This window comes from Podarcis vaucheri (genome assembly GCF_965113315.1).
Source record: "Podarcis vaucheri genome assembly, chromosome: 5".
NCBI classification, from domain to species: Eukaryota; Metazoa; Chordata; class Lepidosauria; order Squamata; family Lacertidae; genus Podarcis; species Podarcis vaucheri.
The window spans coordinates 12,658,903-12,672,588 of NC_138763.1; positions in this window are offsets into that span (position 1 = coordinate 12,658,903).

Genomic DNA, 13,686 nt, shown 5'->3' on the forward strand with positions numbered 1-13,686 from the left:
CTAATGCATTACTGACCCTATTCTCAGCATGTGTATTCTCGAGACCCTGTTCTAGAGAGCCAGCGTGGTGTAGTGGTTAAGAGTGGTGGACTCGTAATCTGGTGAACTGGGTTCGCTTCCCCACTCCTCCAAATGCAGCTGCTGGGTGACCTTGGGCTAGTCACACTTCTCTGAAGTCTCTCAGCCTCACTCACCTCACAGAGTGTTTGTTGTGGGGGAGGAAGGGAAATGAGATTGTGAGCCGCTTTGAGACTCCTTAAGGGTAGTGAAAGGTGGGATATCAAGTCCAAAGGTGGGATATAATGTCCAAAGGTGGGGTATCAAGTCCAAACTCCTCTTCTTCTATGTGCACAAACTCAAAGCAAATGGTGCCTTTCTTCCCCATGAACTATGACTCCCTTTGGAGGGAAGCGGTCATGTTCCTGATGCATCTTTGGAGGAAAAGAAGGGGTTAAACAGTCTCGTTTCTGAGGTCCGGCCAATTCTCCGGAATGCTGCATGAGAGACCAATCAAAACCTGCCTGTTTCTCATCACTGGGCCAGCCTTGTTTTCCAGACCCCGGCTGCAGTGATTGATAGAAGTGATAAGGAGACATTGAAATAACACACGCCTGCAAACACAAGCAGAAATGAAGCCGTTGGACATGTTACAAACGGAACGGGCAGACATGTGCTCTGAGCCAACCTGTTGTGTTTTTGAATGCGATTTTGGATAAGCCTCTGTGACCTTTAACATGCACGCAGCTCAGAAAGGGGTTTTGGGAGCTGGTGGAGGCTGCAGCAAGCTCCCCGATTTGATCCTGAATTTACATCAAAAGAGAACGGGTCCCTATGAAGGGAAATGTACTGCCTTCCATTCAAACAGCAAAATGAGTCATCTCTTCATTTCAAAAGGAAGCCGGCTCCTCCAGAACCAGCCCCCCTGGAGAGTTTTGTGCTCCCAGCCCACATTCTCATGCGGCTTACAATGCAGTTACCAGAAACAACAGTCTGTTTGCTGAACGCATGAGAAGGCAGATCTGTCATCCCACCCGTGTCTAACGATGTGTTTTATGCAAATAACTTCCACTGTTGTGAACTAATGGCAAGGGAGATGGGGAATCTTGAATGCAAAAAACGCACACAGAATCCAAGGCAATGCTGGTGCTTACAGTACAACTAAGGACACATTGGTGGGAGGGTGTCAGCAACCCAGTGATGGATGGTGGTGGCCCAGATCCAAGTGGTTATGCTAAGACGAAGCCTAATGCAAGAGAGGGGCTTACCTCTAAGCCAAGCCTGCGCAGGACAGAACAAACCATATAATCATCAAGGCAGTGGATTGGTCTATTGATATTGTCTGGTAAGTAAAGAACGGTAAAGCCCATCAATGCTATGAGTACAACCAAGGTCAGTTTGATGAAGTCCTGTCTAGGACCTCAAGAACTTCCTGTATCCTTAGAGATGGAAGAGCATCCACACACAGAGGACTCTTTATGGGGCAGACTCACCTGTTCGTCACACTAAGTCCTTTGAAGCAGGTGGTGCAAGGGAGAGAGGGTGGAGCTCATGCCAGAATGACGGGTTCTTGGTGAGGTGGGCTCAGAGATTGACCACAATGTAAATACAAATTTTACTTTCTTTTTTGTGGGGTGTGGAAAGAAGGACAGGAGGACCACTGGGATGGCTCAGTCGGTAGAGCATGAGACTATCTTGATCTCAGGATCATGGGTTTGAGCGCCACGTTGAACAAGAGATTCCTGCCTTGCAGGGAGTTGGACTTAGATGACCCTTAGTTCTTCTCAACTAGACTGATCTGTCCATCCCTCCCTCCTGTCGTCTGGGCTGCATCAGCTGTTGTAACCAAATTCTAGGGACATATTCCTTTCTGGGCAACATCCTGGGGGCCACACACAGCGATGGCTGAAGCCAGAAGCAAAGTGGGCAGATCCACAAGTTTAAATTTCACCTTTATACCTTTTATACAGTAGGGTGGTTTCTACCTTCACCCCCTCTCTATCTTCCATCCAGGAGAGCAAGAGGTTTGTGGTGAGTCTTGAGGGTAAGACAGAAACTTAGAGGGCTGAATTCAGTTAATTAATTAATAATAATAATAATAATAATAATAATAATACTCCACCCATCCGGTTAGATTGCCCCAGCCACTCTGGGCAGCTTCCAACACATATAAAAACATAATAAAACACCAAACATTAATAGTAACAATCTGATCCAATACAAAAAGTCACAATAGCTTTAAAATAATCAGTTTATACAAAATAAAGCAATATTAAATAATTCATTAAAATCTAATAGTAAACAGTAAAATTAAACATAAGAAATAATAATTAAACACTTTACACTTATCACAATAAAGTATTACTAATTACTCATACGTAGAGAATGACTAATCTATAACCAATAAAAATCACATCAAAATCACAATGTATAAAATACCACAAAACATACAAAAGGATCATACTGAGAAACAAGGACACACAACTTATAAAATTATTTATAATTTTGAGTAGCCCAAGATCACCCAAAGAGGGAGCTTCATGGCAGAGTAGACAATGGAACCCTGGTCTCCCGGGTCCAAGCCCAACACTCTAACCACTAAACCACACTAGCTCTCTCAGACATGCTGTCTCAGCAAGTCCAAAGAAATGATTGCTACTATCCAAGGGTTTTGTCTTTCCTAGCAAGCAAACAAACCAGACATCCATTAAGGATAATTTCTCCCCCTCCTGCAGTTCATTTTCCTTCACCACCACCAAAAATCAATGCAAAGAGGATACTTTGCCTCTCCTGTCTACCCTTTTTATAGCAAAAATAAAGCCTGTGGACCTTTTCCTTGTTATTTACCAGAGCAGTTGTGTTTTTTTAATGTGTCTTTTCCCACCTTTTAAATACATCAAAAGCAACTGGAGGAGATATTGTTAGCGACTCTGTTTTATTTTTAAAGGCACCAAACTGGTGGCAAGAATTCTAACTGACAGGCAGAACTTTCCAAAGCAGCAGGAGATGATTTTATACTCTTTTGTTTTTGTATTCTGCATTCATCTACCAAGCATTTCCATGAGTCAGGACCAATCCCTGCAGGTGAATCAGGTTATGAGCTCTCGGAAGAGGTTCTTTGATGAAGAGAATGCCTTTATCTTTATTTCTTAGGTTGCCTTGTGTAGCTGAGATGGGCCCTGGGTAACAGTATGACCTGAGCTGGGAATCCAGCTGGTACCCAGGAGGAATGAAGCAGAAGACAGGGCTGGGGGTCAAACCAGGAGACAGGACCAACAAATAATGAAGGATACCAGAGCTGAGGAAATGAGCAATTAAATAGGCCTGAGATGGTATGTTTGATGTTGTTGAGTCCAGTGATGGTGTTGTCTGGGTGTATGCAGCAGCAAAGTTGGCATCTGGGTTTATTGCAGGCTCTAGTCCCAGTGTCCATATTAAGTCTGGTTGCTGTATTATTGTGGGTGAGGAGTCATTTAAGGTTGGATGGTTGTCTGTAGGCAATGAAAGGTCTTCCCCCTAGAGCTTGAGAAAGAGAGCTGTTGTTGTCCAGAAGAGGTTGTAAATCTCTGATGATGCCAACAACATCAAGCATACCATCTCAGGCCTATTTAACTGCTCATCTTCTAAGATTACATAGAGCTGAGGAAGACTGCGTTGCTCAGGTGAGGCTCAACCAGAACAGGAAGCCTTTGATACTTCTTCCTGTCCAGGAGGATTCAGTGACCTACCTGGGCTGACAGTCTACAAGCATCAGAAGTTTGTAGTTCCATATTATTCATTTTCTTTTCATTTCTATACCGCTTTATAACAGTGGGTTTTTTTCTGGGGGTACTCAGGGATACATATACCCCCTAAAAGTTTTGTGAATCTGAGTTTGGCTTCATTGAGGGGCAGTATTTCAATATAAGTAGGAAAATGAGAGTACCCCCAAACATTTTTTTTAGGGGGAAAAAATCACAGGCTTTATATTTTTAGGATGGGGAAAATCTCAGAGCTATTTGCAACCTGCATTAAACCATAAAGCAATCCAGAAGAAAAACATGACAGAAGAAAGTCAAATATAACATATATATTCAAAGCCAGCTACTGTAATTAACAGGAAACCAAAATGTTATCTTAAAGATTTCAAAATGAAATATTACAAAGGTTGTAGGTCAGCTACAGAATGCGCATTTAACATAGCAAACTTAACAAAAAAAAGTCACATTAAATATTTCAAAAGAAAACATTATTAAGGGAAGTCAAATATAAAATGCACATTTCATACAGAATAATTAGCAAGAGGAGAATACACACACACACACACATATCATAAGCACAGACGGTACCTACTACCTTTGCTTGCAATCCTGCCAATGGTGGTTCAGGCAGGAGGAGGTTTGGGAAACTCAGGCTACATGACCTGGGTCTGTATCAACAGCAGCCAAGATGGTCTCTGTCCTCTTCTACAGCCTCAGCTTTTGTAGCTGGAGTCAGTCAGGCCCTTCCCTCCTAGGTGGGTGGGAAAAGGCCTGCAGGATTCACAGCCGAGATAACTGTTTTTTGGACTGTTGTTAGACTGTTTTTAAATGTTTTTGCAAAATGTTTTATTATTGACGTGTTTGCTACCCTGCACTCCTTCAGGAGTAAGGATGGGATATAAAATGAATTATTAGTACTATTAGTATTAGTATACAGTGGTACCTCGCAAGACGAATGCCTCGCAAGACGGAAAACTCGCTAGACGAAAGGGTTTTTGGTTTTTTGAGTTGCTTCACAAGACGATTTTCCCTATGGGCTTGCTTTGCAAGACGGAAACATCTTGCAAGTTTATTTCCTTTTTCTTAACACCGTTAATACAGTTGCGACTTGACTTCGAGGAGCAACTCATAGCACGCGGTGTGGTAGCCTTTTTTGAGGTTTTTGAAGACTTTGGTGATTTTTGAAGCTTTTCCAAAACTTTCCCGACACCGTGCTTCGCAAGACGAAAAAAATCGCAATACGACAAAACTCACGGAACGAATTAATTTCGTCTTGCGAGGCACCACTGTACTAATAGTCATCCCAGCAGCTGCATGTGGAGGCGCAGGGAAGTGAACCCGGTTCACCAGATTATGAGTTCACCGCTCTGGCTCTCTGAAAACAGTAAGATGTGTGGGGTATAAATAGCAAAATTGTCATTATGGAATACAGTGGTACCTTGGGTTAAGTACTTAATTCGTTCCGGAGGTCCATTCTTAACCTGAAACTATTCTTAACCTGAAGCACCACTTTAGCTAATGGGGCCTCCCGCTGCGGCTGCACCACCGCCACACGATTTCTGTTCTCATCCTGAAGCAAAGTTCTTAACCCGAGGTACTATTTCTTGGTTAGCAGAGTCTGTAACCTGAAGCTTATGTAACCCGAGGTACCACTGTAGGACGTCCCTACTTTCATCAGAGAAATGTTGGAGGGTATGTTCTTTATTTCTATACTAGATCATTTCATCAGGCTTTCCTCACCACACTGCTTCCTCCAAATCAGGGCAGTCCAACTTTTCATTCCAAGTGGGCTACAAGAGTACTTCAACACAGAACCTGTGAGCCACAAAATGCGTTGTCACATGTGGAGTAGTTCAGTTGGGGACTGCAAGGCCAAAATTTGAGGGGGTGGCCCCAGCCTCATGCTACCTTCCCAAAGCCAGATAAGTAAGGCACTAGGCTTTGGGAAGGACCACATGTGGCATCCGGACCATGTGTTGGACCATGCTGCTCAGACTACAGTTCCCATCATTCCTGAGAAGTGGTTGTGTGGCCTCGGTTCATGGAAGCAGGAGCCCAATAATGTTCCGAGGGCACCAGGTTGGGAAAGGCCGGATTGCACAGGGCAAACTCTTGACCTTAAACAATTGCTTCAGTCCATGCATGCAGAGTGCTAAATAGGCTCTTCCTGCTGTGGCAGACCCACTGACAGATAAAAACCTCCCTCAGGAGAACGTCTACAGACTGGGTAAATAAACTGTGAAGTGTCCACTGGGGTCTGTGCCTCAGGATAGCTAAGGAAATGTTTTAAGAGAAAGCTGAAAATGTGATCTGTCTTTTTCGATTTGACCTTGGCATCTCACTGTCCTTGGCAAGTCAGCCCCGGCAGATAAAGCTGTTGCACATTGGAAATTGGGATTGATTTATTATGAAATTGATCTCACTTCCAGACTCGGGCTGATGCTAAGGCATTAGTGATAATGATATCCGTTGCCTCAGCACTTTAAGCACACAGACACCCCAAAGGATTTCCCAACAGTTCGTTTCTGGTGACAGTCTTTTCCAGACCTGACATACAGGAGACATGATGACCCTCACGGCCACAGAAGTCTGTGGATTATTATTCATGTTTGGGTTACTTCTAGTATGAAGTCCATTTCCCCAGAGATTCTTCGACATATGCTGCCTCAGGAAAAGGGCAGCTGCAAGGGGCACCTGAAGGCAGAATGTTCCGGTGCGGAGTGCTTCGTTTCAACTTTCCATCCAGCCATAACCTCCCCTAGAATACTCCATTCACCTTCCTCACTGCTTTCTTTTTCTTCCAATAATTTTTTTATTAAGGTTTGAAAGAAAATGTACAAAGGTTAGTATCAAATATCCATTTTTTTCATATCAGAGATAAAACCACAAACCAAAGGAAGGAAAAGAAAAAAGAAAAGAAGACAAAGGAAGAAAAAAGAAAAAAAGAGAACAGATTCTTTGTCTGTCAAGAGTATTCAAAACATCCACTCCACGATACCATTCAACAACTCCGCTTTCTATAAACCAATATTTTCTGCAGTCCTCAGTGGCGTAGCATGGGTTGTCAGCACCCGGGGCAAGGCAAGTAATTTGCGCCCCCTAACCCGTGGATTTTAGCACCCGAGTGCGAGCGCGCGCCCCCCATGTTGCACCCGGGGGCGGCCGGCACCCTTGGCACCCCCCCACGCTACGCCACTGTTCCCACATTCAGCTTCACTGGATGCCCACGAGTTATATTGTACAGAGAGAGGGATAAAAACTTTCCTCTCTGTCCACTCTCTCCTTGCCATGCCTTAGTTTTGCAGGCTTCTCTCCTGTCGCCTCTTGCTTGCCTTTTCTCTAAACTAAAAACAAACCCATTGCTGCCGCCTTTCCTCAGGGCACCGGCTCCATCCCCTTGCTTAGATTCCCTCTACCAAAGCTGAAAGCAGCCTGAAGTTCCTCCTGATCGTGAATGGGAAACAGCTGGCGAAGCTGGCGGCCTGCCAGGGAAGGGATCTCTTCCTAACCTGCTCCACGGAGCCCGTTCCTTGCAAGCGCTCCGTGTCCCTCGGATGGCGAGCGCCTTTGGAAACGCGGAGCAGGCGCTTGCCGGCGAGCAGCCCCCCCCCGCCCCTTCCCAAGCTAATCCTTTTAAAACCGAAAGCCCCTTAACCCGCTGGCGAGAGGCTTAGCCGGGCCTCGCCCGCCCACCGGCTTCCTCTCGGAGGTTTTTGGGGAGCGCAGGGCGCAGTGAGGCCCGGCGGCGCGTCGGGGTGCGGAGGCTGCCCGTGCCGGCCAGGCGTCGGTGGCGGCGTCGGCGCTGCTGCAGCGGCTGCTCCTCCTGCGAGCAGTAAGTGGAGCGCAGCTGCAGCGGCGGCGGGGGGCGCGGGCACGCTAGGGCGCAAGGCTGGCGGTGGCTGCGGGGAGCCCGGCGGAGGAAGGAACTTGTCCCTTCCCTCTAGACTCGCGCCCCCCAGATGTTGCGCCTGGTGCGGCCGGCACCCTTGGCACCCCCCACGCTACGCCACTGGCAGTCCTCAAACCCAGATATCTTAAGTTCATTTTCTTTTTTTATGCAAAAAGCCTATAAGGAGTTTCCAATCTTTAGTAATATCGACAATGATTTTTCTCTGATTAGATATGTCAACTTTGCCATCTCGGCTAAGTCCAGTACAGTGGTGCCTTGCTTCTCTAACTTAATCCGTTCTGGAAGTCTGTTCCAAAACCAAAGCGTTCTAAAACCAAGGTGCGCTTTCCCATAGAAAGTATTGCAAAATGGATTAATCCATTCCAGACTTTTTTTAAAAAAACAACAACCCCAAAACAGCAATTTAACATGAATTTTACTATCTAATGAGACCATTGATCCATAAAATGAAAGCAATAAACAATGTACTGCAGTCTTACAATCAATCAGTAGCTGAACTGGGTTCCACACAGTCACAAAAACAGAACAAAAAAGCCGCAAAAATAAAAACACAAAATAAGTAGCAAAAACAGACAGACTTCAGCAGTAACACTCAAAATGGAAGTGTGTCACCCCAAACGGAAGTGTGTCACTCAAATCAGAAGCGTAACACTCAAAATAGAGCACATTCGGCTTCCAAAAAAAGTTCGCAAACTGGAACACTAGCTTCCAGGTTTGCAGTGTTCGGTTCCAAGTTGTTTGAGTATCAAGATGTCTGAGAACCAAGGTACCACTGTAAGTTTAAAAACCGTTCCTTCATCATAGGTAATGATGAATCTTTCCATCTTTGTGCATATAAAAGTCTCACCGCTTTGACCTTCCCCATTGTTTTCTGTACTCTCACATGCCCAGTGTTTTTTTCTCCCTAGGGGTACTCAAGGGTACGCAGTAGCAGCACCCCTCTTTTTTGTTGTTAGAAAGTGTGGCACTTACTATAACAACTCCATGGTGAGTACCGACACCTATTTTTCTAGGAAAAAGGCACTGTCCATGCTCTCCATCAGTCAGCCAGCATGGCCGCTGATCAGGCTTAGCTCTCATCAGGCTGTTTCGGGGTCTCTCCGCCCCCCTATATTTTTTTCTACAAGGTTTTTTAAATATGTACTTCTGCAAAACTTTAGATTCCCCTCCAGCCTGCATATATGTACAGATTGTTCCATTTGGATACGTAAGGATCCAAATACTTGGAGAATGATGACACATCAATAGTCAGGGGTGGGTAAATCGCTAAGAAAGGTGAAAAGTTAGGGGTCTAGACTACAGGAAAAGTTGATTTTTATCCAGAGCCCCAAATTTCTTTCTTTGGACCTGCTGGTCAGTGGGAAAGGTACGCTGTGGTCTAGTGGGCTAGAAGCAGCACATGTGGAGGTGGGGGTGCAGACTGCGGACTTCTGAACAAAATGTAATGGAAGGAGGACATGTTTCTTGGAGATTTTGCATACTGCCTGGAGAATGTGCCTATTTGCCTGGAGAATGTACAAAAGGAAGTGTAAATTTCCTGAGGCCTGTTGGGGATTATGCATAATGATTAACTGAAAACATGCAACATTTAGCTGATATATGCACATTCCTCAAGACCTGTTGATTATGCTTAATGGCCAGAGAATGTACAGAATTCAGTCATTACATGCACATTCTTCATGAGCTGTTAGTGATACTGCATAAAGGTAAAGGTAAAGGGACTCCTGACCACTAGGTCCAGTCGTGGTCGACTCTGGGGTTGCGGCGCTCATCTCGCTTTATTGACTGAGGGAGCCGGTGTACATCTTCCGAGTCATGTGGCCAACATGACTAAGCTGCTTCTGGCGAACCAGAGCAGCGCACGGAAATGCTGTTTACCTTCCCGCTGGAGAGGTACCTATTTATCTACTTGCACTTTGATGTGTTTTCAAACTGCTAAGTTGGCAGGAGCTGGGACCGAGCAATGGGAGCTCACCCCGTTGCGGGGATTTGAACTGCCAACCTTCTGATCGGCAAGTCCTAGGTTCTGTTGTTTAACCCACAGCACCACCCTCGTCCCTAGTGATACTGCATACTGACCAGAAAATGTGCACAATTCCCTCTTTATGACTGGATTAAGTGCACATTCTCCTTGGTCAAGATGCACATTGGGTGGTTGTTATGCACATTAACCTCTCAAGTTATATTCCCCCTAATACATGCACACAGTTTTGGATCGTGACCAATGGACATTCATAGGTTTCCATCACATGAGGCCTTTGTGAGTTGTCAGAGAAAACTGTGTAGACCACACTGATGCGGCCTTTTGTTTTCCTGGATTCCTGAAGGCATACACTTATCTGGCTGTATCGATTGTCCTGTTAATGTTATCTGATGAACAAGGGGCATCTTCAGCCCACAAGCTAATGCTACCTTGTGTCAGTTTTAATTTGAGCACCTCCAAATTGAAAGCGATCTTTGCGCAAGCCCTTGGCTCAGCCTCTGCCACTTAGCAGCACACAGTATAAATGGGAGACCTATGCCATGAGCCTTCTCTGACGTTTCTTGCTGGAACCAGCTTGGCTGAAGCATCTGAGTATGCATAACGCTGTTGTTGGAAATGTGGATTGTACACAATCACAGTCATCTTAATTTTGGCTGTAGTTCCAAAGCCACCTGATAACTGGTTGACTGTTGTTGAAGTGGACCCTTTTATGGTGCATTTATCTTACGGCAATAATGAATGACAGGCTGAGATCCAAGTAGCCTTTATTTCATGGAGGATATATCAATCAGTAGCCATGACAATAAATGTAATTTCCAGATTTAGAGGCAATATCCCTGCGATTATCAGATGCTGAGGATGAACAGCAGCAGATGATTCTTTCCAACTTGCTTTCAGTGGCACTCTTGAAGTCTTTCCCTGGCATTCATGAAATCTCTAGGTGCCCTCTCTCACTGCCGCCTTGGTCATGGAGTGGTGAATGTTGCTCTTTTTCTCTTCTTTGAGAAGTACATACATGAAGCTGAATGAGGAAGTTGGAAGAGCAGTACTCTTTCCCAATGGAGAAGGACCATTTCTCAGTGGTAGAACACCTGTCTTGAATGCAGAAAACCCCAAGTTAAATCCCTGGCAGCCTGTGTTGTTTGAGAGATAATATTTCTGTCTGAGACGGGGGAAAGTAGCAGCCTTTGTTTTTCTGGGCTCATTACTGTTCAGAACTTCCTGTGTAACCCAAAAGAGGAATTTGCCTTTTTGTTCTTGGCTTGTTGCCATTATATCACTTAATTGATTTCCCCCTCCCTGGAGATTTCCAATTGCCATAGTAACTCTTATCAAATAGCTTCCCACAAACAACTCTGTCGCTTCCAGGGTGTCTTGACAGAAGACAACTCTGACACTGCATGGCTTAGCAGGGTAAAAGGTAGTTGGTTTTTCATCTCCTCCCTCCTTCCAGGTTTCCTACTGTCAAGGTTAGATAGAATACATGTCTTCTTTTCTTTGAACAATCAAAATGGTTGACCCAGGGGTGAAGCAAGGTGGGAGCGGTGGGGGCAGGCCGCCCCGGGTGTCATTACCAAGGGTGGTGACATTCGGCGTGCCGCCCGCACCTGATTTCCACCTATGGTGATCCATCGGGGAAGGGGTGAAGTTGTGCCACTTTGCTGGTGGCCTTCTCCCTTCATTCTGACAGTCCTGTATCCCTGAGCTGCTGTAGGAGGCATGCAGGCAGGCAGGGAGAGGACAGGAAGGAGGCAAGTGAGCAAACAAGCAGAGGGTGACTGGAAAGAGAGAAGCAGAATCTCCCTCAACTCAGGACCCCAACCCTGTAACCCTGTAACCCCCTACTCTGAGTAGATCGCAGTCTCTTGGGAGTCCAACTAGATTTCAATGTGGGGGGAGGGGTGACAAGAAATTTTCCGCACTGGGTACCACCTGACCTTGCTACGCCACTGGACTGACCAGCTCAAGGAAGAGTGAATACTCATGAGATCTGGCACAAAGAATACGGCAGTGAATCTGAGGCCCAGGGTCCAATTGTAGTCCTCCCCCCCCCATCGCTACCTGTCCCTAAGAATTTGCTCAAGACCACTCTTATCTTCCAAGCCACACCCCTCGCAGGCCAGGCTCCACATCATAAATGTTTGTGCCTGGCTGGAATTTGCCCTTGAACCATGATATCGCCTTTTGGTTGCCTGGATGGAGTGGGTGTCTACCTGAAGGAGCATCTTCACTCCCATCGTTCAGCCCAGACACTGAGGTCTAGCTCTGAGAGCCTTCTGGTGGTTCCCTCATAGTGAGAGGTAAGGTTACAGAGAGCCAGGCAGAGGACCTTCTCGGTAGTGGCACCTGCCCTGTGTAATGCCCTCCCATCAGATATCAATGAGATGACAACCTTTAGAAGACATCCGAAGGCAGCCCTGTATAGGAAAGTTTTAAATGTTTAATGTTTTATTATGTTGTTGTATATGCTGGAAGCCGCCCAGAGTGGCTGGGGCAACCCAGTCAGATGGGTAGGGTACAAATAATAAAATTAGTAGTAGTGGTAGTAGTAAAATTTACATTAACTTGCTCCACCGCTGGTGCCTGAACCTCTGATGCTTGCCCAGAAGTGAAGGGTTTTCCATCCCCAGGGTTGGAAGATCAGCAACACAGCCTATCTGAGAGATCTAATGCCCAACATGTAGTCCTAGTGCAGGGATGGATGGGGGACTTCTATACATGAAATGCATGTTTGTTTTTCACCTCAGGCAGCAAAACATCTCAGGCAAGCCTGGCCCCTAGCAAAACCACCATGCAGAGAGAATGGGTTGAGCTTGGCTTGGTGGTTCACAAGCTGCGTGTGCCAATTCCAGTCCATGGAACAATTGCTGAAAACTCTTTTAGCAGGACGAGGGAAACATGGTGCTTCCCTGCCTCTTCGCATTCCTTATCCTTACTTCTTTTTCTTCCTTTCTTTTTTTAGCAGAAGCAAAAGAAAGAAGAAAAAGTCACCAAGGTTTTCTTCTTATTCAGCTTAAGAGAAAGGGAACGGAGTTGCCAAGTGCTTTGGTTCAGAAATAAGGAAAGGTGTTTGGGGGGGGGCAGAATCATCAAATGCCAAAACACAGCAAATGTGATTACACAAAGCCAAGAAGACCATAATTAGATCATTACCATGGAAACAACCTAATTACACAGGGAAAGCAGGAAGGCCTGAGTTACAGATCTGAATGAGCATTTGCTGCTGTTCGACAGGGCAATTGCACTGTGCGGGCTCTTTTCCATCCTTTCTGCGTCCTTTGCTACGATTGAACTTCCTCAGGGAGCAAAGCATATTGAATCCTGGAATCATAGAATTGTAGAGTTGGAAGGGACCCTAAGGATCATCTAGTCCAACCCCCTGCAATGCAGGAATATCCAGATGTGCCATATGGGGATCAAACTTGTGGCCTTGGCATTATCAGCACCATGCTCTAACCAACTGAGCTGAATCAAATGTTGTTTAAACAGCATTGCCATGCGGGATTCATCCCTGACCACTGGCCCTGCTAGCTAGGAATGATGGGAGTCGTAGTCCGTAGTATGTTTCCGAGCACAATTCAAAGTGTTGGTGCTGACCTTTAAAGCCCTAAACGGCCTCGGTCCAGTATATCTGAAGGAGCATCTCCACCCCCATCGTTCAGGCCGGACATTGAGATCCAGCACTGAGGGCCTTCTGGCAGTTCCCTCATTGCAAGAAGTGAGGTTACAGGGAACCAGGCAGAGGGCCTTCTAGTAGTGGCACCCACCCTGTGGAACACCCTCCCTTCAGATGTGAAGGAAATAAGCAGCTATCCTAACTTCAAAAGACATCTGAAGGCAGCCCTGTTCAGGGAAGTTTTTAATACTTAATGCTGTATTGTTTTTAACACTTGATTGGGAGCTGCCCAGAGTGGCTGGGGAAACTCAGCCAGATGGGCGGGGTATAAAAAATAAAAAATATTTTTATTATTATTATAAAAACAGCTGGAGACCAAAGTTTGGGAAACCGTGTTCTAGTCTATGTTGCTCATCCATGGAGCCCTTCTTTGGGGGAA